We start from the raw sequence: 26,593 nt of genomic DNA, 5'->3' as shown, positions 1-26,593 counted from the left end.
TGGTTGTTCCTTCTCAATCCCTTTATTGTTTTTTCTTCGTCTCTCTAATCTCTAAGCAGTGAAGGGCTTCAGTCCTTAACCCCTCTACGCTCACTCCTTAGGTGATCTTTTTGGGTCATTTGGATTTAAACACCATCTATACTCTGGCAATTCTCATATGTATGTATCTGGTCCAGATCATGCCTCTGAACTTGACTCCTATATTCAAATACCTACTTGACATCTTCACTTGAATATTTAATGGATATAACAAACTCAATCAGTCCAAAATTGAAACCCTGAGCTGTCCTTACAAATTTCTCTCTCTACCATCTTTTCCATTTAAAATATGGCACTTCCATCTTCCAATTATTTAAGTGAAAAACCTTGGGTTTATCCTTGACTTCTACCTTTCCCTTATATTTACATCTAATTCATGAGCAAATCCCGTCTGCTTTACCTTCAAAATATATCTAGAATCCAACTGCTTTTAACCACATCTCTGACCTGGACTAAATAGTTTTGTAATTGTCTCCATAAGTTTCCTTTGCTGTTACAGCTAACCCAATGAAAACATGTCACATCATGCCAATTCCTGCTCAATATCCTCCAGTGGTTTCTAAACATTTTAATCTACCTGAATTGTCCTAAATTTTATTTCCCAGGTTTCATTGTTATGGGGCCACATCTTCCAAGTCTTCATGCTTCAAAGGTGCTCTTGGTATCCGGTAGTTTCCTTCACAAAATGGATCATTTTACTTTACCTAAGACCAGCGTCTGGTACTTAGGCCTTCTTTTATAAAGCAAGTTCCTTCTGCTATTATGCATGAATGTTTCTTATAATATAGTGATAGGATTTGGGGTAGGATAGGTTTTTTAATCCTTGCATGGCCAATGTAAATTCCCACATTGTGGATTGTGAAAGCCTGCCAGCTGTGATGTTAAGAGTGGAAAGGTAGGGGCAAGAGAAGAAAAAGGAAAGGCCTATAATAAATGTATACTGAGATGACTGAATATTTGATAGTCCAGAGGCTTCATGTATAAGAGACTTTTTTATCTAGTAAGAAATAGTTATGTTGGTTAGACAAGATAGAGAGGGATGCCATCTCTGTGCTTTTGAAGGCATGCTTCTCAGTATTGAACCAGAAATCATATTGTTATCAGCTCTTATGATCACCCAGGTCAGTGGTTATTTGTGAAGCAAAATTGAGGGGAAATGTCAAAATATGGTCTAGATTCACTAGCAATTCTCAGTCCAGAGGCTGAAACGTTGCCATACGGCCAGGGCATCATACAGCCTTAAGGACATCATGAAATGTCCGAATTGGCTCAAGAATGTCTAAAAAGCTACCTCCTTGCAGCTCACTGAGGTTGTAGGCACCGGGAGTTCTAAGGGGCGCTATGGTATCTGTGCCAACATTTAAGAGGGGCAAACATGAAGAAATGTCATGTTCACGCTGCATTAAGTTCATGGTGGAAGAAGATGAGATTCATCAGGGGAAAGTGAGGAATTAACAAAAAAATGCTTAATGTAATCTGATGATCAATAAATTCTCTAGCTTCTGACTCTGAGGGCAAGTATATACATATGGTAAGAATCCAGGGCATAATCCAGGTTTACTATGCAGACAATTCTTTTGGTTTATGATATCAAAAAGCCTTCTACAGTCAGTGTACACCTTTTGGTTTGTAGGTGTCTAAGGTGTTTGTGGATTTGAGTAGCTTCCCCCATGGTTATAAGATAATCCTTGTCATACAAAGTAGAGGGGGAGCTTAGCATGTGAGTATCTCAGGATATATGGAGTTCACTGTTTGTTTGTTTGTTTTTTCCTGAAACCTGGACTGGTGAGACATAAATAGTGTGTACTGAACCACAACAACTACTTGAAATGTGTGCCCCATATTTATTTCCTGGGACCTATTTTGTAAGTCATAGGAGACTTCAAGTTTAGAATGTGCATAATCAACTTCAACCAGTCTGCCCTATTCAGATAACTTCTGAATGTGAGAATAAGTAGATTAATGTTTGAATGGATGGGTGGATTAAGGAATAAATGCATGAATGAATGAAAGACATATCCTTGCAATGATCCCTTAGCCTATGAGGAAGACAGAGGCAGTAATTAAAATAAATGTGTTAAGTAGTATGCTGGAGGTACTTCAAAAGTCATATAGTACCCCAAAGAATGAAGGCTTACTCTTCCTGAGAAAGTCAATGACGAAAGTCTTCATTGGGGTGGAGCAGAAGGCGTGATGTATGAATTATTAGTCAATCCCGTCCACAATGTCTTGGCTTATTTGCCATTCCCCTTAGACAGCATTATTTCATTTTGCTTCGCTAATAGTTTATTTGAGCATATCTAAAGCCTTCAATGATATTGTTTTTTCACTTATTGCTTCATATTTAAAAAGATCAATGATTCCTTCTTATAATCGCTCTCCCAAGTCACTGATAGTTGTGTTTCTTGAATACCATTAAGATGGGCAATATTCAAAATTATTCCTTTCGAAAAATTAAGTTGCTTTTATAGAATGGATTTATTTCTGTATTTATATTTCCAATGTTTCTAACTTCCATGACTGACTTCTGAGTTTAAGACTTAAGATGTAGGTTGGCTGAGATGTGGGAATTTTTATAATCTTTTTCATTGCAATCGTGTTATAAATGTAAACAGACAATTTGGTGTTATGCCTATATGCACAACAATATACCAGAAAAGACAATAAGTATGTGCTTGAATTGCTAAAACTTTTGAATGCAGAGAATAGGCATAGTAACTCTTGAAAAGCAAAACTGAAACAAGGGAAAGCAAAATACTTTTTATAAACCAGAATTGTGAAAAATTACTAATTAAAAAAAACTAAGGGGCCAGCCCTGTGGCACAGTGATTAAGCTCAGCATGCCCTGCTTCAGAACCCTGGGTTCACAGGTTGAGATCCTGGGCACTGACCTACACCACTCATTCACTATGCTGTGGCAGTGACCCACATATAAAATAGATGAAGATTAGCACAAGATTAGCTCAGGGCAAATCTGCCTCAGCAAAACAAAAAACAAAAAACACAAGAAAACAACTAAGCCTCATAGTAAAAAGATAATGAAAGGAAACATTTCTAATCTGGGAAAAAAATAAATATGAGCAGTAAGCAAGAATGTTGAAAAGTAGAAGGCCAACAATTACAGAAACTAGAAGATGTTCTTTATTCTCAGCTTTGCCAATGCCTAACTAAAGAGCTGGTAACTACTGGACATGCTCCCTCACTTTTCTGAGCTTCAGCTGCAGAGAGTAAAGTTGAACAATATAATCTTTAAGAATTCATATGTCTAAAATTCCATGACTTCATAATATACAAAGGAACAACTTAGCAGCAATTTTATTCAACCTTTAACAAACACATGGGATATCTCCAATATTAAATGCACTAGGAGAAACCAGAGCTAGATTTTTTATTTTTTTATTTTTATTTTGTGGTGAAGAAGATTGGCCCTCAGCTAACCTCTGTTGCCAATCTTCCTCTTTTTACTTAAGGAAGAGTGGTCCTGAGCTAACATCTGTGCCAATCTTCCTCTACTTTGTATTTGGGTTGCTGCTACGGCATGGCTTGATGAGCAGTGTAGGTCCATACCAGGGATCCAAACCCGCAAACCTGGGCTGCCAAAGTGGAGTGTGCTGAACTTAACCACTATGTCACTGGGCTAGGCCCCAGAGTTAGATTTTTAATATACTTAAGATTTTGTGTGAAAACAAAATCACAAATCTAAAGATAAATTTTCTATTAAATGACAAATTTGGATTTTTTTTTTTTCAGGCAGATTAGCCCTGAGCTAACATCTGCAACCAATCCTCCTCTTTTTTGCTGAGGAAGACTGGCCGTGAGTTAACATCTGTGCCTATCTTTCTCTACTTTATATGTAGGATGCCTGCCACAGCATAGCTTGACCAGCAGTGCATAGGTCCGCACCTGGGATCCAAAGCAGCAAACCCTGGGCCGCTGAAGCAGAGTATGCAAACTTAACCTCTGTACCACTGGGCCAGCCCCCAAATTTGTATTCTTGATTTGTAAAACTTGATTTTCCACTAGTAAGATATTCTTGCCTGGACATATAGAAAACTTGTGTCTTATAATCAAAGCACTGTGTCCCCAGGCCATATTAGAAGTACACAGATCACTGGAAAGGACCCAACTCCTCTTGTTGCTGTTGTTGTTTTAACTCATAATCAAAACATTTGCAAGAAACTAACAAATATTTATAGGCCCTTATTTAGTCCCAGGACTGTTACATTTTATTTTCAGCTTTATATGAATGACTCCATCATACTCTCATAATCTGTTGGAGTTGGTGCTATCATTTTCCTCATTATTATTATTTCACAGAGGAGGAAAGTGAAGCACGAAGAGGTTGAAAAGCTTGCCTAAGATCTTATAGAAAGGAAATAGCAGAACTAGAATTTAAACAAGCCAATCAGGTTACATAGGACCACCCTTTTAACACAGGTTTCTCCAATTAACGTTAATGACTTTCTCCTTTGTCCTTACTTACTACTTTGTTTATATTCTTAGAAGGATATTTGGTACTACCTGCCTTGCATATTTTTAATTATGAATGTGTCTGTTCCCACTATAGCAGCTCCTGTAGTAACCAGGATTTGTATCTAAGACATTTTGGGTTTCCTAAACATTTAGCAGAACGCCTTGTTTATATCTTGTATACCTTCTTTACAAGAGTTTTTCAGTAAAAGTTTACTGATCTTACTGACAGTATAAAATGTCAGTTATAGCTCAGTCATTCCACCTGCGCTCATTGCTCACTCAGCCAAGCCGTCTCTCTATTCCTAGTTCGGAAAGCCTGTAAATACACTGCCTAGACTCCCTTGCCAGATAGGACTACCTGTTAGTCACCTGTTGTCAATGGGGGCACTGACAGAAGTTTGAAAGGTGGGGAGAAAGGAGAGGCCGTTTTCCCAGCACTAGCAGTGCCTCTTGCAGTTGCTACAGAGGAAGCAGAAGCGCCAACAACAGGCACAGGCAGTATCCTGGGTTCCTGAGCAGGCAGCTCAGATCCAGGAGCAACAGCCTCACTGGCCCAGGGATCATGGGCTACAGGTAATGAAGTTTTCCTGTTGCTTCTCCAGTTTTATGGAGTGGCATCATCCTGCTCTTCCTAACTTTCACCTGCTTGTTTTTGCTTTTCGACCTTCTAACATCTTAGCAGCCAATTCCTAGTACTAAGTTCCCTCTGTTTTCATGGTTCTAGTGGGACACTGACTTGATACACCCACCCAAAGGATATATGCTGGTCTCTGTGACCGGATTTATGTAAACTCTGATCTTCTTGATTTGATTTAGGGAATACTCCAATCTAAGACCACCTCTTAGATTAGGGTACCTCCGTAGATGATTAATCTCAACTACTATCTATTGATTTGTATTAGTTTAAAGCTCGAGGTGTGACTTGTTTTTGACATTATATCCAAATTCAGAGAACTCACCTTGGTATATTACTCTATATATTGGCCACAGCGTCCAAATGGAGTTGAGGTGGGATTCAGCTACCTATACATAAGATACATTCACTCATTTGTTCATTCACTCAACAATCCATCACTCTTCTGTTAGATGCCCCAAACTCTTCCAGACTCTAGGGACAAAGTGATGGAAAAGACAGCCAAATATTTGCTTTCGTGGATCTAACATAGTTTGTTGGGAGACAGATATTAAACATAAAAATAAATTTATAAACAAAAATTTTTCTATCAATACTATGTAATCTGTATATATCAGACAATTATATAGAGTGATGTCCCATCATGACGAACAGAATGCAAAACTCTGTCACATGACAATGGCATTTCACCTCTGTGGTCATTTCCCCAAAAGCCCGGAACCACAGTCTAACTATGAGAAAAACATCAGACTAACCCAAATTGAGAGACATTCTACAAAATTCTTGGCCAGCACTCCTCAAAACTGTCAAGACCATCAAAAACAGGAAACTCACAGTCTAGAGGATGTTAACTCTATCACAGTGACGCTCAACTTTTATAAGGGTAAATTTACTACCCTAGGGCTTCAGTTGACACATCAGGCCTTTTTCCTACATGCTGAATGCTGGAGTAAAGAAAGAATTGGATTGGAGCCAGCCTGGTGGCGCAGCGGTTAAGGTCGTATGTTCCATTTTGGCGGCCCAGGGTTCACTAGTTCAGATCCTGGATGTGGACCTACGCACTATGTATCAAGCCAAGCTGTGGCAGGCATCCCACAAGTAAAACAGAGGAAGATGGGCACAGATGTTAGCTCAGGGCCAATCTTCCTCAGCAAAAAGAGGAGGATTGGCAGCAGATGTTAGCTCAGGGCTAATCTTCCTCAAAAAAAATAAAATAAAATAAAGAATTGGATCAATTCTCTTTTACATATTTTAAAGAAAGTATTTAATAATCAATCAAATGCTTTCAACATTTAAGCCCCTTGAATCAGCACATCTTTCAAGCAGGAAACTCAACATCTGCAATTATTGCTTAATCTCCAAAGAACACTCTCTTTTAATCAATCAAACTCATTATATTTGAATGTTCAATTCCTTCCAGTACACTATTTAACTCATTATGTCAAAATAATGTGTTTATGATTACCAGGGCCATTAAATAACTTTCCTAAAATAAATCTCCTGGAGAAATTTCTCAGGGGACAAACTGGACCTTTATAAGTTTCCCTGGGACAGGTGGTCAGAAAGGACAACCTGGAGGAAGTGACACTCAGTCTTCAGTAAGAGTGATGAGGAACTTGCCATGTGAAGAACTGGGGAAAGCAATTCCAAGCAGAGGGAAGGACAAGTTCAAAGACACAGAGGCTTAAGTTATGTCGATTCCCTCTCAAAGTACCCTTTATTTGTTGATTCAATTAATTATGTACTAGCGGCTCACAATGGCCTAGACATGGGGCTATGCCTTTGACATGTTTTTGTCTGTACATATTGGAGTCACACTCATGAAGCAGAAAGAGGCAAATCACAGAATCACAGAGCCGTAGGCCCCGTGGAAGTCATGTAGTCCAATTTTCTCCCTCTGTAAATAAGACAAGTGAGGACCAGAGTGGTTAAGCGACCAAGGTTACCTAGTCCCAGGGTCACAGAACCAATTATTTCACCCTCCCATAAACGAAGTTCAAAATGGATCTACATGATTCAGTTTTAAAGTTCTCACTTTGAACTATTTAAAAGACACAAGCCTAAAGCAAATTTGTGGCATGTTTTCACAATCAGTTTAATTTCCCAGATGGGTTTATTGCCAGTGAGTAACTCCCACTGAGTTTTGCCATTTAAAAGAGGATTAAACAATGTCATGTTTTCATTCATCGGTAGATTCTAAAAAAGAATAAATAAGGGTAACCTCAAGTTAGAATCTGGTCAAGGGTAAAAGCAGAAATAAGTGGATCGTTACAACATGAAACCCAAATAAAATTTAAACTAACCCATAATCAGAGGCTAACATATTTTATGAATAAATCAGACTTTTTCACATGAAACAGCATTTATTAAACAATCAAAGAATGTTATTAAGAAATTTTCTTCTAAAGAATTGGAAAAGAGGGAATTCTATTTGCTCTTTCTGGAGGAAGGAATGGTCTTAAATTATCACAAACAAGTAGCATCAAAGAGGAGACACTCTGTAGAAATTACAGTAACACTGGAGGAGTCTTTGATCCTGGGTCACTTCCTCCCAGTGTCATGATTGACTAGTCAACTCCCCAGTAAATCAAGGCTGGTCAAAATGATATGATGAGACACACATCTTTTTAACATAGTTACTATGTAATGGCTTTTTCAGGCACATTTTTAACATGGATCACATTCTCAATGACTTTTTTCTCTAACAAAGGCTTACTTGAAGAGTTAAAAAAAGAAAGACTTTTCTTTAGTACATATTTTAAATTATGTTTATTAGGGTAGTACACACAATACATTTAGGTTTAATTTTTTCATAACCCTGGGTCATGGAGGGAGAATAATTTGGTTCAGAATAATGTGTCTCAGTAATTAAAACTGATGGATGAATTATAAGCACTATTTTGCTGATAAAATCCAATAAAGAAATACAAATCAATGTGTGTAAATGATCCTTAGAGCAATGCTTTTTTGACTTCCATTGTCCCTACTTCCTCTCCTCCCCAGCTCTTCCCGTGACTCCTTCTGACTTTCAGCCTCAATCTATCACATTTTCTATTAAAAATAAAACACTTAGTCTCTTCTTCCTCAAACTGATAGCAATTATTGTTACTTTCATGGACCTAACCTTACTGTGAAATCTTTTTTTTTAAGAATTTTGATTTCCTGCCAACCATCCTTGACTTTGCTCTTCAGATGTCTTGTTCACTGACTTTTCTTGGTAGAGTGTTAGCTCCACCCCACCCCAAAATACTAAGGCTCCATGAAAGATCTTCTGCTCTTTTTTGGCTTCATATCTGCACTGTGGAAAATTCAGGGATGGCTGATATAAATTTCAATGTAATATAACCAAGATGTATCATTTTGTGGAAAAACTTTGACTGTCTATGTTGATTGAATATACCAGATAAATGTTCTATCCTGCACTCACACTGTTTTGGAAAAGGCAAACCAAAGGCAAATCTTCTAAACAAAGCATTCATTGTTTCTTCTAGACATTACTCAGATTTAGATCAGGAGATCTTATAGCCACTGTCATAACAGGAGTTTTCTATTCTCTCCAATATAAGAAATAAATCTGGCAATTATGCCAATTCTATAACTTTCACCAAGACCCAGCTGTGTTGTGAAAACAAGATTATGGTTAAAGGAAGAAAGAGAAGGAGAAGGGGAAGGGGAAATGAAGAGGGAGGGAGCAAGTGGTAGAGGAGGAGAAGGGGGAGGGAGAAGAAGAATGTGACTATTAGAGTCTTAGTAAGAAGAAGCAGCACCTTGTGGAAAAGGTTCCCATAGATGTTTGTAGAGTATTACGTCTCCAAAAAATGGAAGACTTGGATGGACATACATGGGATGTTTTGTACACTTGAAGGCTACAATATTATTTGGATAACTTGTTAGGTGTATCAGACTAAAATGGCAGTAGTAGGATTAATTTGAGTCATTTGAGGTTTTTTTCTTTAACATAATGCTATTCAGCTGATTTGACATCATCAGCATCCCTACAGAGTCTGCAGGTGGTCACTATTTCATTGCTCCATATTTGTTATTTTAAAATCTACTATTTCATGGAGCTGGTAGTTTTATTCACAAAAATGTTTTAGACAATTTCTATCCAAAGCATTTCTATCCCCTGAATTTTGTTGATATTTAATTTTAATGTAAAGCAATTCAGCAGTCCTAAATACTCAATAAGGAATCACTAAGATAAATTTGGCTCCACCATATGCATCTGACCTATGCTATTTCATAATTCAGTCTCACAAATTGGGAAACATGAACAAGAAGCCATGAATCATGGTGAGTTTACGAAGCTGCACGTGAATTAGAAACCAGAACCTCAAAAGAATTCTACGAATAAAATCCAAACCACAAATCCTATAGTCCTGCTTACCAATAGGGAAATGAAGTGTCTCATCCTGTTTTGAGGTTCATTGAAAAATGAGGAGCCAGCTCATGTGCTTTGAATCTCAGTTTTCAAACTATTATATATCTCTTTTATGGGTCACTTTAACGAGGTTAGCTTTTTAACTTTTTATTTTAAAATAATTTTAAATTTATAGAAACATTGCACTGATCCAAAGAATTCTCATATACTATCACACAGTTCTCCAATCACTAACATTTAAAATCATTTTAAATACTTGATTTATCTTTCTCTCCACCTCCCCTTCTATACATATTATAATATATAATGGTATATAATTATGTATTATATTTTATATACAGTATATGTATATATATTTTTTTCCTAACCTACTAGAGTGTAAGTTACAGACTTGATGCTTCATTACTGCTAAAATTTTCACTAGGTATTTCCTAAAAGACAAGGATACTTTCTTACCTAATCTGAGTACATCGAAATCAGGAAACTGAGATTTATATAATACCACCATCAATCCACGGGCTTCAGTCAAATTTGGGCAACAGTTCTAACAATGTTATCCATAGCAAAACGATTTTTTAAAATATCTATAATCCAAGACCCAATGTGGGATCACATGTTGCACTCAGCGGTCGTGTCTCCTTACTCTCCTCCAATCTGCTAGAGTTTCTCTGTATCCCTTGTGGTGTGTAGCCTTGACATTATTTTGTAAAACTTTGGGTTTGTTGGATGTTTACTCATGATTAGATTCAGGTTATCCATTTTAATGGGAACACCCCAGAAGCGGTGGTGTATTCTTCCAATTGTATCATCATGTCACATTACTGGTGACATTAACTTTGATCACTTGATTAAGGTGGTGTCTGAGAGGTTTCTTTGCTACAAAATTACTATATTTTCCTTTATAATTAATAACTTCTTATGAACAAATACTTTGAGACAATGAAAATAACTTTTCTTGTCTTTCCAGGTGACTTTTCAGGCACATTTTATTATTTTTTTTTGGTGAGGAAGATTCACCCTGAGCTAACAACCGATGTCAATCTTCCTCTTTTTTGCTTGAGGTAGATTATCCCTAACTAACATCTGTGCTAACCTTCCTCTATTTTTTGTATGTGGGATACCTCCACAGCATGGCTGATGAGTGGAGTAGGTCTGCACCCAAGATCCGAACCTGTGAACACAGGCTGCTGAAGTGGAGCACACACAACTTTAACCACTTGGCCATGGGGCCAGCCCCTCAGGGACATTTTAAATATAGATTATGTTCTCAATATTCATCCACTTGTTCTAGAATGCATGTTATGAGTCTTTCCTGAATCAATTACTATGTTTGCCTAACAGTGATTTTTCTAATTCTGTTATTTCTTCTCCATTTGTTAGATTCGTTCTACTCTGAGGAAGGGCTTCTCCACCCCCTCACTGCCCAAACATATCTATTTATTTACTTACTTAAATATTTAATCCATATGGACTAATGGATTATTTTATTCAATTAAAATCTGCTATTGACATTGTTTGTTATGACGCTAAAATTTTCCCAGATTTGGCCAGTGACACACCCTTTCAAGCTGGTATCCTTTTGACATCACCATCTTGGCAGTGTTAGTTGACCCTGATCATCAGGAAGAAGTAGGACCCCTCTTCACGATGTAGATGTAGGTAGGGAGAAATACTTTTGGCTAGAGCATCTACTTGGGTGCCACTGGACACTCCCTTGCCCAGTTTTGACTATAAATTATAAGTGTGGTAGCCATTGCCTAAGAAGGTTAGGGTGACCAGAAGCTCAGACCCCTCAGGGATGAGGGCTTGAGTCACACCATTAGTTAAGACACTGAGATCAGCTGATCTGGTGGTAGCTGAGAGTGAGGGGAATGTATAGTGGAGAAAATAGAAGGGAGACAATGAGTAGCAGTGCTGGCTTCAAAAACAGCTGTAGTAGTAGGGGCTATGTTTTGCTGAACTAACCTTTCTTAGAAGAGTCCCCCAGGAAAAGAGGCCCACTGGTATCCCAGAGGAGTGACTCAAAGAACTTAAGGAAATATCCCTTCTTCCAGAATGGCTTGAATCCTCCAGACCACTGGACCTCCCAAATTTTACTGTTGTAGCAACCCCCTGCATCTTCTTAAGGCCATCTCCCACCCTCTTGAGTGTAAGTGTCTTACCACAGACATCATTATATCTGTATAATGGGCCAATGTGATCTTCTACAGAATGTCCAGTTTCCTCCAGACTACATGTGACAGAGGATAGAGAAAATACCCCTGGGGCAAGACAGTAGATATATTTTTAAAAAATTGTTTATTTATTTTTTTCTGCTTTATTGAGATATAATTGACAAATAAAAATTGTATATTAATTGTATATAAAATTGTATATTAAGATACAATGTGATGCATTGACATATGTATACACTGTAAAATCATTACCATAGTCAAGTTAATTCACATATCTATCACCTTACATAGTTACCTTTTGTTTTTTTGGGTGTGGTGAGAACGCTTAAGATATTAGCAAATTTCAAGTATATAATATCATTAATGATAGTCATCTTACTGTACATCACATCCTCAGAACTTATTCATCTTATAACGGAAAGTTTGTACCTTTTGACCAACATCTCCTCATTTTCCCCACCCCCCAGCTCCTGGTAACCACCACTCTACTCCCTAGTTCTATGAGTTTGACTTTCTTAGATTTCATATATACCATTTTCTTTATGGTTTTGATTTGCATTTCCCTAATGATTAATGATGATGAGCACCGTTTCACACACCTGTTGGTCATCCATTTGTATGTGTTCTTTGGAGAAATGTCCATTCAGGTCTTTTGCCCATTTTTTAATTGGGTTGCTTTTTTTGCAATTTAATGGTATGAGTTCCTCACATGTTTTGGATATTAATCCCTTATCAGATATGTTTTTCAATTATTTTCTGTCATTCTATAGGTTGCCTTTTCATTTTGTTGATTGTTTTCCATGCCATGCAGAAGCTTTTCAGTCTGATGCAGTCCCACTTGTTTATATTTGCTTTTGTTGCCTTGCTTTTGGTGTTGTATCAAAAAAATCATTGCCGAGATGCATGTCAAGGAGCTTTTTTCTTATTTTTACTTCTAGGAGTTTTACAGTTTCAGGTCTCACATTTAAGGTTTTTTAAAATCCACTTTGAGTTGATTTTTATATACAGTGCAAGACAAGGGTCCAACTTCATTCTTTTGCATGTGGATATCTGGGTTTCCCAACACTATTTATTGGAGAATCCTTTCCCCATTGTGTGTTCTTGGCATACCTGTCATAGATTAGTTGACCATATATGTGTGAATTTATTTCTGGGCTCTCTATTCTGTTCCATTGGTCTATGTCTCTTTTTTGATGCCAATACCATACTGATTTAACTACTATAGCTTTGTCATATAGTTTGAAATAAGGAAGCATGTAGTATATACATTTTCATGATATTAACTCTTCTAATCCAAGAATACAGGATATCTTTCCATTTATTTGTCTTTGTCAACTTCTTTCATCAATATTTTATAGTTTCAATCATAAGTGTGTTCTTTTTCCCAAGCACTGATCTCCCTCAACCTCTCCCTACCCCAACAGCCCTCTGAATCCATAGTTCTTGTCATTTCTACTCCCCCGAAACCTTTCCAGTACAGAGATACTACATCTGCAGTACATTACTATGTAAACTGTTACCCCTGTTTTTTTATCACAACTAATGAAACTTAGCAATTTTACCACTACATCATGCCTAGTGTTATAAGTATTCCATCTACTATCAGTGAGTGATGAGGTCCTCATTGGCAGCTGGCCAACTGGTGATCCAGCTCCAAAATTCCCATTCAGTATCTGTTTCCAACACTACTCTACTATCTGCCATAGTTCAGGTTTCTAAAAACAGTCTCTGAAAAAAACTTGTGTTAAAGTGGTTTATTGGGAAGTGCTCTCAGGAACCAGACCTGTGAGAGATGAGGAAAGGAGAACTGGGTAAGGAAGACATTGAACAGCAAAGCAGTTGCAACAAAGATCTTGACTAAACACAGGGGAAGCTCTGAAGCTAGGGTGGCCCTTCAGAGAAGTCCACATTTGAAGGAAAGCAGCCAGGCCTTCATAGCCTCTTAGAGGTGGGCTGCTGCCCCTGTGAAGACAGCCATCTTCGACCAAGGGTGAGTCCCTAAGTGCTGTTCAGCTACTACCTATTAGCAAACAGTACTCCCGGCAGCTCGAAGAGCGAGTGCCTCAGTGATGGAGGGGAGAATCTGGTGGCACATCACAGCATCCGTAACATTACAGTTTCTTCATTTTTTGGAGCGCTCCATTTTGTGAAGGCATCGCAATTTTTAAATTAATTTTGTCAGTGTACATTTGGTTTGCTTCCAGTGTTTTTCATTTGCAAATCGTGCTGTTAAAACATTCTTGTGCATGTCTTATGGTGCACTTGTACAAAGGTTTTTCTAGGAATGAATTATTTTTACAACAAACTGCTCAGTTGTTTTGAAAATTGTTGGACAAATTTTGACTCTCAAGAGCACTCTCCAATATTTGATATTGTCAGACTTCTTAAATTTTTCCCCATCTAGAGGGCATAAAACTATATCTCCTTGTGTCTTAATTTGCTTTTTCCTTCTAAATGAGTTTTAGATATAAACAAATTAGAATTGAGGCACTCCTAATAAAGATAGCTTCCAGAAATGATAAGAATATTTTTAAAAAAACAACTAGTTTAAACAAATGTGTTACAACTAGCTGAGTTACAAGCAGCTGGATAGGTCTGGGAACCTGAGTGGAGGGGCGTTTCTTCTCAGTCTTCAAAGTGTTATGAGCTCTTCAAGAACATATTATCCTAAATGATTTATATTTTCTTTATAATTACCTCAGCATGGGTTCCCATATGCCTGTTTCATTCTCCTTTAAATTATAGCAGTTCTTTATTTTTAAAAAAGTTTTATTTCACATAGAATTAAAGAGTTTGCATAGTTTGCCATTTAAGTTTGATTTGGGCTAATGCTCTGGCTATACTGAAAATATATTTGGCTTATATATCTGCATGTCTATTAATGAAGGGTGACATTGAATCTTGAAACTGATATTCAAAGAGCAGAGGTTTTTGCTTTTCTTTTTAAAAAACTAATTTCCCTCACTGACTAAAGCAGATTGGTTTAACTTCTATCCTTAAATATAAGAGCAAGCTCTGCAACTGTTCAGGAAATGGAGTTGCTTTAGTGCAATATTTGTGAATACCTCTGGGTTCCTTTCCATTCATTCATACATACAACTAATACATATTGAACTTTTTTTCATTCCATGTGCTATATGATGACTTGGGGGTCACAAGATAGGGTTCTTCTACAAACGATAAGTGTGTAAATGAGTGAAACTTCCTTACAATTTCTTTCACCCAAACAAGGGGCAAGAGAGTGAGCCAAGCGTGCAATTTACACATCTCATATTCTACTATCCAAAAAACAATTTTATTTGGGATACATACATAGCAACCAATAACTGGCCATAATAATCAGATACTCTTACTAAACTATTTCTGACAACTAACGCTGTGTGTGTGTGATACATTCGGCCATCACATTACTCACTCAAACCCACCTCCTAACAACTACATCTTCAACTGTGTGATGTCCAATTACACTTTGTGTTGCTATCTTACACACCCCATCTGGAATTTGTATGAGTATTGCCTCCTCCCCTCCCCCAACCCTCTGCCTGCCTTTCTCAACTGACTTTTTAGCCTTAAGAAACTCTGTGAATTATATTTCCTTTCCTTTTCCAGACAGAACATTCTCAATCCAATTTGCTAATTTAACTCTTTGCTGCTCTTCGAGTCTACTTTTTGTTTTCCCTTATCCTTCCACTGTCGAGACTTACTTTTGCTCCTTTATCCTTCTCTCTCTCCCACTTTTCAAGGGCCCTTCAACATTCTCCTCTTCCAGCATATTTTTCCTCCCTTTCTCTACATACATGCATCAGGACAGCGCCATGGCTACTAATTTAAACATAATCACGGTAAATCCACACTTAGTAATGTGACATGGCTCCAACACTTTATTCATTGTTTCTTACATCCTACCCACCACAAACATTTGACACAACAACTTCAATCCTGGAATCTGTTTATTTTTAGAGGGCATGTTTTTACAATATAAAAGATACAGAGTCCTGTGAAAAGTAATATTTGAATCCTTCCTTCCATTACCAAACACAATACATCTCTATTTAAAATTTAAACTGTTGTGACTTTTTCTTTACTATGTATCTTAATCTGCTGTTATGGATAGATAGAAAGTACTTATTTTCATGCTTTGATAAGAGAATATTAACTCTCAAGGGAATTTCTTCCTTATACTGCTTATTTTAAGATTTAATGCAATAAAGTTATTTTCTGTGCCTCTGAAATTATTTTCAGCATCTAATAAGTATTAAGGGCTACTAGATTTAGCAAATAAAAAAATACAGCAAACGCATTTATACTTCAATTTCAGATAAACAGCAAATAACTTTTTAGTATATGTACGTCCTGTGCAATATTTGGAACGCAATTATACTAAAAATTATTCATCATTCATCTGAAATTCAAATTTAACCAGCATCCTATAACATATCTGGTGACCATTAATATCCATTAACATTTTTAAAACATTATTTGCATATTTCAAAATAACAAATAAATAAAGGACAATCTCTACCTAATTAATCATCATCAATAATTTCACAAATACTTCCCCGATGATTCTGGTTGTTGAACAAATTAACACAACATTAACTAAACTGGGAAGAAAAAGCTCATTCCAATAGAAAGAGATTGCATGAAATATTGTGAAACTGTGTTTATTCTTAATGAGGGTCTTCCCACCGGAAAGCACCACTTTAAATGAATTTCATCATCGTCGACTTATAGTCATATTTCCCTTCTCTTGGGTTATTAGGTTCATGGAAAACTTTCTCTTTTCACATTGCTATGGGCTTATATTTGTTTTCTACACTGAACATTTGAGTAATATCATTCCAGCCCAAAGACTCTAATCAGTCTATTATTTCAGGCTAACTCTCTGGGAATAAATAATTACATCAGTGTTTTTGATTTGTTTATTTTTTTTAATTTACATTGAATAATCAGGACAAATAATGTAGTAACCCGTAACCTTTTCTGTGTTACAGATACTTTTTACAAGCTGTTGAAAACTAAAGACTTTTCTCCCAGAAAAATGTATGTGTACAAAGATACACAACAGTTTTTATTAAAATTTCAGGGAATTTACAGATCCTCTGAAAATCAACCATGGACCTCAGTTAAAAACCTAGAAAGTACTGGGTAAATGTAATAGGTAATGCATTTAACATTTAGTAATGACTTATACTTATTGTTTTACAATATGTTGAAGTTCAACTTTCACATAATTTTTTAATCAATAAGTTATCCCAAATATAAAGTAGCTCACATATTAAAACACACATACTACATAGGCACACTTTCAATTGTTATTTTTTATTTTCCCAGTTTAACAACCCACCTCACTTTATAGGTATGTCTCATAAGTAAGATGAGAGCGTTCTGGAGTTACTGTTTTGTACTTTAGTAATTATTAATGTATGCATATTTTATCTAAGTACAGGAGTAAGTTCTCTGAAGGCTGGAGCAATATCTCATTGTCTGGCACATTCCGTGCCCTTAATTAGTGTTGCCTAATCATCTTAACTAATTTAGAGCCAAAGTTTTGTTCTCCATAACTTACTAAGTGATAAAGACATTTAAACTGAGCCATTTGGCTATATTCAAATAATGCTAGAAACAATGGAACTAGTTTTACTAATATAATTTCATTCATATCATTCCAAAATGTAAGTTGATATTGCTTTAAAAAAGTTTAATTGCAACATTGGGTGAAGTGTTAAAAATGAGTTCAACAATAGTCAAATTTACAATAGCAAAGAATAAATGGTGGTTGCAGTGGGCTAGAGGGAAGAGGAAATAGGGAGTTAGTTAGTAATCAACAGCATAGAGTTTCAGCTCAACAAGATGAATAAGTTTTGCTGTATAACACTATACCTCTAGTCAACAATACTGTATTGTACATTTAACAATTTGTTGAGGGTAGATCTCACGTTAAGTGTTCTTACCACAATAAAATTTAAACCAGTATGAAAAAATGAGCTCTTCTTTTCTCATTTCAATGTGTTCTTTAATTCAAATACAAATTATTTTGTTATTTGATGGCAATACACTTATTTTCCCTTTTCTCCTTTTTTCTTTCTAAGATAAAAAAAGGCACACTCGGTCTTGGGAGGTGATGCAACTAAAAGTACATTGTCATCAAATAACCTAGAAAGTCTATTACACATTCTGTAAACAAACAGGCAGTTTTTTCTATAATATTTCCAGAAGGTTGGCATGCAGAAATAAAAGTCGAAGAAGGAGGAAGCTGAATGTGGCCAAGCCCGTGAGCAGAAAGGACTTTCAGTTTGCTTCTGTTTTTCAGGAGACTCTGCCTTTTGTAGCTGAGACTAGCAATGGTATGATACAGTGTAGCTGCCCCCAAATACGTTTCATAGATGCAAAAGCTGAAAGTACCCCAAGAGATGTCTGTTCCCCCATTCAGGCACATAAAGATTCATCACGATGGTTTACAAGCTTCAGGTGGTCTGGGAATCCTTGCCACTGTACATAAGATAGTACCTATGTATGGAATGGCATCGTCAGAAACTTAAAGGAGTCCGTCACCCAGAAAATGTGAAGACCAAGTGCTTTAAATTCCTGAAGGTAAATTCAGGAGGATTGACCTCATTTACCACAGGAGGATGTTAATGAAGTGTTACTTTCTACAAATCACACAGACACTCTGCTACTAGGACAGTAGTCACCCAATCAAAAGTTATTCACAGATAATTTTCATTTTGAATATTTCATATTATTGTGTACTTTCTGGGTTTCTGGTTTTAAGGGAATGTTTTAATTCCACTTGAAATGGGATATTTCACATTCAATGTACAGAATAAAACATGGAAAAACATTAAGCCACTGTATTTAATATAACGTATATTTTCCGCCATGTAAAACTGCCTGTAGCTTTATACAAAATTTTCATCATCTCATATTGAACTTCTGTTACAATGTACAACACCTAATGAGACTAAAATACTTGGAAAGCAAGACATTAATGACCTTCAAATGAACTTGTTAAGGAAATCACGTTGTGAGTCAGTATGAAAAAGTTGATGACTGGATATGCATTTGCCATGGTGAATGAAGAGGGAAAAATTCAAATTGGAAAAGTTAATTTTTTGAGTCCAAAGGATCAAACATTTATTTTAAATAGGATAAAATTGGTCTGTCATAGAGTTTAAAAGGCTCTAATATTTTAAAACTATATTTATATAGTTTCCATATATGCTATATTAAAATATTAAAAAATCTAGTCTATATACATACTATAAAGCAGTTATAATGAAAATTATTTGTTTACTTGTGTTTAATTCAGTGTTTAAGGACAATTTATAGACCTGTGTTGATTCTGTGCTCTACTGATTTGTAACTCAGAAAAATACAATTCTAGTTCACATTTTTATTACCATAAAAAGAAATTCTATTGAATATATATTTTCAAAGTAAATTATAAAAGCAAAGATAAATATCCAGATCCTTCTTATTTAAAATTTTTAAAAAACCAGATATGTATGTTTTAAAATTTTGATAAGTTATAGCCACATGATAACTTTGCATTATCCTTTTTTTTTTTAATGAATCACTCTCTGTAATCTAGATAATTGCCTATATAATGCTAAACATAACTGGAAAAACATTACTCCATTACATATATAGAAGCAGGTGAGTAAAATAATTACAAAAAGAAAAAAAAGGGAATTCTTAACAACACAGATAAAAGCTACTCCACAGGACATGGAATCAACTATCTTTTAATTCTTTTCTTTCATTGCACAGTTGCCTGTGGAAAATGGCTACCATTCATAAGAATGGAGAGCTATAAATCAAAAGAAATAGGAAATGTACCTTCACACCACTAAAACAATACAGTTACAATAATAATCTTTTAAGAATGAACGATCCAGCAATTTTTTAGGTCTGAAACAAACATCTGAAAGCATTAACAGGCATTGTCTTCCTGCAGAATTTCCACTTAAGATTCCAGCTGGCAGCTTTGACAAATGATTAAATTTGTCCCTTTACAGTGATTCTCTCTGATACTCAAAGGATATAAAAAAGGCCACCATACAATTTCTGTGTTTACATGGAGAGGACAGTCAAAAGGCACTGACTTGCAGAGTTTCCTTACCACTGGATTAAAAAAGGTAAACTGAATATATGACAAGTACCATAAGTTCATTACATCCAAACATATTTAAACTGAATGAACTTTTTTTCCTCCCAAATATGTTGTCCTGTTAATTACACAAACCATAAAACTGGTAGTAATATATTAAGAGTTGATAATAGTAAAAGAAATGACTGCCCTGTAATGGTTGACCCAAAATGAATGCCATAATATTTGGAGCATAAGACCATTTCCACCTGGTCCACTCTCAATGATCCTTTCATTCTGTTAAACATCTCTGGACATGATAATTTATGGTAGAAATACCCCAGATTTGGGGATGAGATTTGTATTTCAGTCCCAAGATTGCCATTTAATAGCCATGTATTCTTGGCAAACAATTTAACCTTCCCAAGCTTTAATTTTCTTGTGTACATACTAGAAAAACAATACTAAATGTTTAAAGCTAATTAGAAATGTTTATAAACCACCTAGCACAGAGCCTGACACACAGTAAGTGCTTATTAAATAGCAATCATCTCAAGTATCAGTCCATCCAGGCACACTAGCCTGGCCTAGGGTAGCCAGTGTGATGCAGAAGCTTATGGTTGTAAGTGGGATACATAAATATAATCAGAGGGTTACCTGCCAGCCTCAGACGTAAGTAAGATGTGATCTGACTACAGACAAGGTATGCATTTTGAGACATAATTACATAGTGGTTCCCAGAGGAAGCCCTCCTTGAAAGCTGGAGTTCTGAGTAAGCTACAAATTGGATACAAAGTAGACATGTTTCTGGGGTGGAAAATATGTTGTGTGATGAAATTATAGATTCATCACAGTTGATTTTTAAAGTTCTTGACATGAGATCCCTAATTGATCATGTAGCTTTTGAATTGTATTATTCTTACATTGATTTTTTTTGTTGTTCAACCTTAAGATACGTGGGCCACTATGCTACTGGAAAAGAGCAACCATGCTGTTTTCCTGACTTATTTTTGCCAACTTTGGTTTGAAACAGCTAAAGGTTTCTAACAGTATACAAGGGTCAAATAAATAGCTCCCCAGGGTGTTAAGAAATATTGCGGTAATTTCAGTGTAGATTGCAGAAGCCTTTTCTGATGCCTCCAGATGCCCTGGCCACATCCCCCAACTCTAATAACCATGCTTTACAAACTAAATCTGCTCAGGATTTTGACTAATGGTTTAGTGCAGGAGTGATATTTTATTTAACAGATTTCACTGGTATTTTTTATTCCTTTTAAAAAAATATATAATAGGGATTTCTTGAGCTGAATCAGATAATTTGCAAGCAAAATTTTAGAAACTTTCAAAAAATAAAGCACTTGCAAACATAATGAGAGCATGATTTGAAAAGTCATATAAAGATTTTGTCTCGTTTGTAGCGTCCCTGGAAGAAACTTCTGAGGCATGTTTGACCAGAATGAGCAGTTTTGTTTACTTTGAACATGTGAAATGATTTTATCCTGACAGCACATATGGTTTCACATAAAGAAAAGAAACAAAAAAGGAAGATAAAGAAACATGTAATGGAGTGATCTGAAGATCAAAGGGTAATTGCTGGTCTTCATGCCCTCACCTGTGAGGCCTTTGGTGTCAGCTTGACCACAGAGGGTTCCAAGAGAGGCAAGCAGCTGGTGGATAAATGTAAGAATATAAGTGAGAGGTATTTTTGCTTTTCTTCTTAGTTACGTAAGCATCTGAAAAGACAATCCACATTTACTCCTCAATTTTTATCTTAATTTTTTGAAAATAAAAGGTTTTCATTTGTTTGCTTCGTTACCTAGGGAGATGGGTGGTCGAAAAGGAAATGTAAACAAAAAGAGGGCTGTGGAAAAGAGAAAACGGTGTTAATTTTTTTCCTGTTAATTCAGGAACCTAAAAATACATGACCAAAAAAAAATCAAAGTTCAAAGGGAAGGTCAAATTATTATCCTGAGGATGTAGCAACAAAAAGAGAAGTGGATAAAATTAGGTAATACACTAGTTCCCCCTTATGTCCCGGAGGTACATTCCAAGACCCCCAGTGGATGCCTGCAGCTTCGAATAGTGCCGAACCCTATACATACCACGTTTGTTCCTAGGCATACATACCTATGATAAGTTTAATTTATAAATTAGGCACAGTAAGATTAACAACAAAAACCAATAATAAAGTAGAACAATTATAACAATTTACTTGGATGAAAGTCACCATAGATCTTAGCAACCTCAGCATAGGATTTTTTTTCTTTCTTTATTAATTCAAGAACTTTCACCTTTTCACTTAAAGGAAGCACTTTACAGGCTTCTCTTCGGCGTATCTGAATTGCCAGCATCACTATTCTTGCACTTTGGGGCCATTATTAAGTAAAGCAAGGGTTAATTGAACACAAGCACTCCGATACCATGACAGTTAATCTGATAACCGAGGCAGCTATGAAGTGACTAATAGGCGCATACCATATACAGTGTAGATATGCTGGACAAAGGGATGATTCACGTCCTGAGCAGGAAGGAGCAAGACGGCATGAAATTTCATCATGCTACTCAAAATGGCGAGCATTTTAAAACTTATAAATTGTTTATTTCTGGAATTTTCCATTTAATAATTTTGGACCACGGTTGACCACAGGTAACTGAAATGGCGGAAAGTGAAACAGCGTGTAAGGGAGGACTACCGCATCAAGTACTGAATACACGTTTCTTTTCTGTCCACCAATAAGTAATAGAGACTATAGGCTGGGAATTTTTTTCAACTATTATTTCTGAGATCTAAGACATGCGTTATAATTAAGTATATTTGACAGTTAAAATTCTTTAGCAATGTACTGACAATGGAAAGGTCTGGGGTATGATTAGCAAGGAGTGATATATTTTATGGCTATTATGATCAGTCAGCTTGCATATAATTCTTTCACTCTGTGAAGATTTTTATTTACATTTTACAAACAAGAAAATTGAGACTCAAAGATATAAAAATAGCACTGGTGCAGGATGCGTTTGAGAGGCAATATTAACCTAGAAGCCAAGAGATTCTTTTGGAGTAAGACAGACCTATGACAATATCTAGACTGTTCATTACTACCTGCGTAAAGCTGAGTAATTAACTTACCCTCTCTAAACCTCAGTTTCCTGCTCTGGAAAACAAGTGTAATGAAACCCACCTTGAGTTGTCCTAAGGATTACATGAGGCAATGTTAGCACAGTGTTCATGAATAGTCATTGCTCTATTAATTGTTGCTATTATTAATACTATGGTTTCTGTCCCTAGGTGTGTCTTATTCCAGCATCTTTTCCCCTCTCACTCTGGCATTTATTCAAATGCAGTTCCTGAATTTATATTTTGATATATTATTTCTATACTATACCAGTTTACCATGAATTAAACTTTCTTCCTGAAAGAACAGAAAGTGGAAATCTGCTTGATCATTGTTTGGAATCAAATCTCACTGTCCTGGTGTACAGATATGAAAAGAAAAAATATGGCACCCTTACTTCAACTTATGGGTCATGCTAACTATCAGAGCTGGTCTCAAGGAAAGTTGTGAAAAACAATATTTTGTAAACTTCTTCCTTATCGTCTGAGATTCTTGCCTTTAATTCTCAGTGTTAACTTGGTCTTTCTTCTCTCTTTCATGTCATAATATGTAATTTAGAAATTCTCTGATATTTTTCATTTAAACTGTAGTCTAAATTTATATTCATGTTTCATTAACTTCTGTAAACTTTGAATATTTAACTTTACCTGTAAGTTGTAATTTAAAAACAAACAAAAAAAAGCCCTGATTTCCCTTTTAAAGGAATTTCAGTCAATCATTAAGTACCTAGACAATGTATTTTCTGGTGCAAGAGTCAGAAACAATGACACAATGAAGGTGGCCTCTTCAAAAATCAGTAAAAGGCTGAATAACTATTTCAAAATAAAGGAGATTGAACAAACATGACAATAATTAACAAAAATGATCTAAAAGTCTTTTTTGGAAAAAAAACCAGCAGAGGTGATAATCATCAAGAACTTGTTTGGGATTTACTGTGATAAATATAGTAACAAATACAAAAGGAAAAAAAGAAAACCTTGCCTTCAAAAACTTCTAATCTAGAAAATGAAATGGGTATACATAGAAAAAAGAAAAGAAAAGAAAACATTGCAACAGCTTATAAAACAGTTATCAAATACAAGATAAAATTTCATTTGAAATCAGTATTTTATAAATTGAGTTGCCTTTCTCAGGTAATGCTCCATACTACCACTATTATTTTGAGAGGAATAAAATAAATACTAACTAAAATTCATCCATAACAGAAAGTAAATTCACAGAGTTTTGGAGTCCAACAAATCTGAGCTCAAATCTTAGAATTACCACTTACTATTGAGTAGAGCAAGTTACTCGTATCTAAGATTTTTGTTTTTCAACTGTAATTATCTTAACTTCACAAAGTTGTTGAGAAAATCATACAGATTCACAAAACACTTTGGACACTTAAGAAACATAGCAGGGAGCCAATAAATGACTGACATAATAATTGTCACCATAGCTATACCACTTATCTCAGGATACTACACACTTAGCACTCTACTTAATTGCAGATTACTCCTAATCTTGCTTCCTCCAATCATCCAAACTTTAAAGAGGAGTTTTATATGCACTGCCTTCAAGTGGGCGTAGAAAAACAAAGGTTCAAAGCATTTACATTTATATTGACTTTTTTTACTGTTGAAAAGTCTATTTATAAACTTTTATGTTACATGTACTTAATTTACTTGTTTTTAACAATTATGTTTAGATTACTCATGAAAGTTTCCTGAAACATTAAATAGCTAACTGCCATCTTAAGTTATTGTTCTTGCTAACAATTCCGATAATGGAGATAACATGAGCTTAGTTCACTTTCAGTAAACCGAGGTAGAATAAAAGTATTATATTTAATGCTGATAACTCTAAATACATGCCTGTTATATAATTAAACCAACAAACTTAAACTAGCTTTTATTTATTAAAGATTATCCTAGATCACATGAACTAGAAAAGCGTTTTCATTAGTCTCTGTATTTCTGGCAGTATACTTTATTTATACAAATGCTTAATTTTCTTTAACCCAATTAAATAGAGCTCTTTACAAATTAATTTTGGCAATACTATCTAGAGGTAAAAAAAAAATCATACATTTATAACATACACAAACATATCTAAACATACAGAGGTAAACAGAGATCTTACAGCTTTCATTCTAAAATTCTAGCCATGAGAGATGACAAATAAAAATGGCAAGCAATAGGATATATTGGAGTATATGAGGAAGCCATTTGGTATAAACCTAATTCGGCCTGACTTCTTTTTTTTCCTCCAAAAGGGCCTGACTGGCTATTGAGCACGCATTGCATATCTGCTTAGACATTTCCTTTGGCCAGAACAAAGGCCCTTGAGATAAAGATGCAACTTCCCCCCCCCCCCCCGACATTAGCATTTTTCTTTAGGCTAGGAACTGATTGCTGCACTCACCTCCCAGCTCACCTGTGACCACCCAGCTGGAGACAACAGACTGCCACCCTGCTGTGTTCACAGAGACAGAAGACCTACCTGCTATTTCCATCAATCGCTGTGCCAACAGAGCAGTCTCGCGACTATTGTGGGAGGGACATTTCAATCCTATGTGAAACATCCTCTTTGAGGGTATATAACCACCCTTATACCCCCACATCTTTGGAGTGCTCTGTTCCTTTGTGGAAAGACTCTCCCGGGTTATAATCCTCAGATTTAAGCTCAGAATAAACTCACCCAAATTTTCATTTATAGATTGGATATGGATTATTTTCGTCGACAGAGAGAACAATAATGCAAAACTCACTAGTTTATAAATGAACAGCTGGATCCAAATTATATCTCTGGCAGATGGAATAAGATAAGGTTATCTGCTCAGATGGCTTGAACTTTTTGCTAATATTTGTGTAGAAGACACATTTTTTCATTCACCTAGCTTGTAAATAGCCTTTCCTCATCTTTTTTTCCTCTGATAAGAATTACCTCCCTAAAGTTTGCATTTCAAAGAGATGGTCTAGATAAGAGTTCCTAGAAAAGACCAAGTAGAACATTTACATCTCAAAGGCACAGGAAAAGAATTCAAGTTTCTCCAGGAAGGACTTTTGTTTCCTAAGGCCAGAATTTTTACAATACCTACAAGGCTTTTGAGATGAATAGGGGAGGTTTGGTGATTGGTAAAAAGGATAGGTGGGCTTTGAATTGCTTCTAGAGCTGCATTTCTGTTCATGTAAAGATTCACTTTATAGGACAAGGACAGCTGTTTTTAATTCCTCAAAGACTTGGGTTGCAACCTGAATGACATCAAGGGGCTGACCCAGCCATGCAACTACATTTTCTTCAATTTGCTTTTTTATATCCAGGAGAAGACCTCCAACTAAGATGGAAATCAAAAGATTCCTATGTTCTAGATTTAGAGCTTTGCCATTGGAATGTTTTTTCTCTCCTCTGGATACACTTAGCTTAGGTGAAAAGGCGTAATAAAAAGTTCCTATCAGGCTCTGAATATCAGCTTCCTATTTGCCCAACTTCTGACCATAGAGCTACCTAAAAACATCCTTTTAATATCTTGTCAGATTTCAGCTGGGACAAACAATAAATATTCCTGGCAGTATTGAACCACCCCATGGACCCAGGAGCCATCCCCAAAGACCATGAAAAGATGCCGCCCTCCCAAGATCCAGAGCCACTCCCAAAGATAATCAAAAGAAAAAAAGACAGACAATTCCCCTGAGAGCTGGCAACAGT

General features: G+C 36.0%; 1 long non-coding RNA gene across 3 annotated transcripts in view; it reads right to left on the bottom strand.

The window, feature by feature from the left end:
- The window catches only part of LOC139076655 (uncharacterized), a 175,928-nt gene that overhangs the window by 22,838 nt on the left and 126,497 nt on the right, over positions 1 to 26,593 (bottom strand). The window contains exon 1 of one of the 3 annotated variants that reach the window (XR_011528472.1): positions 21,406 to 21,455. The exons of the other annotated variants lie outside the window; for them this stretch is intronic. This is a non-coding gene — a long non-coding RNA (uncharacterized lncRNA). Of the gene's footprint in view, positions 1 to 21,405; positions 21,456 to 26,593 lie in introns of those variants that run through there. 3 annotated transcript variants of the gene reach the window in all.

This window comes from Equus przewalskii, chromosome 17, assembly GCF_037783145.1.
Source record: "Equus przewalskii isolate Varuska chromosome 17, EquPr2, whole genome shotgun sequence".
Classification (NCBI taxonomy): Eukaryota; Metazoa; Chordata; class Mammalia; order Perissodactyla; family Equidae; genus Equus; species Equus przewalskii.
The sequence above is the reverse complement of the archived record's forward strand: the minus strand, read 5'-3'. Positions and strand labels throughout refer to the sequence as shown.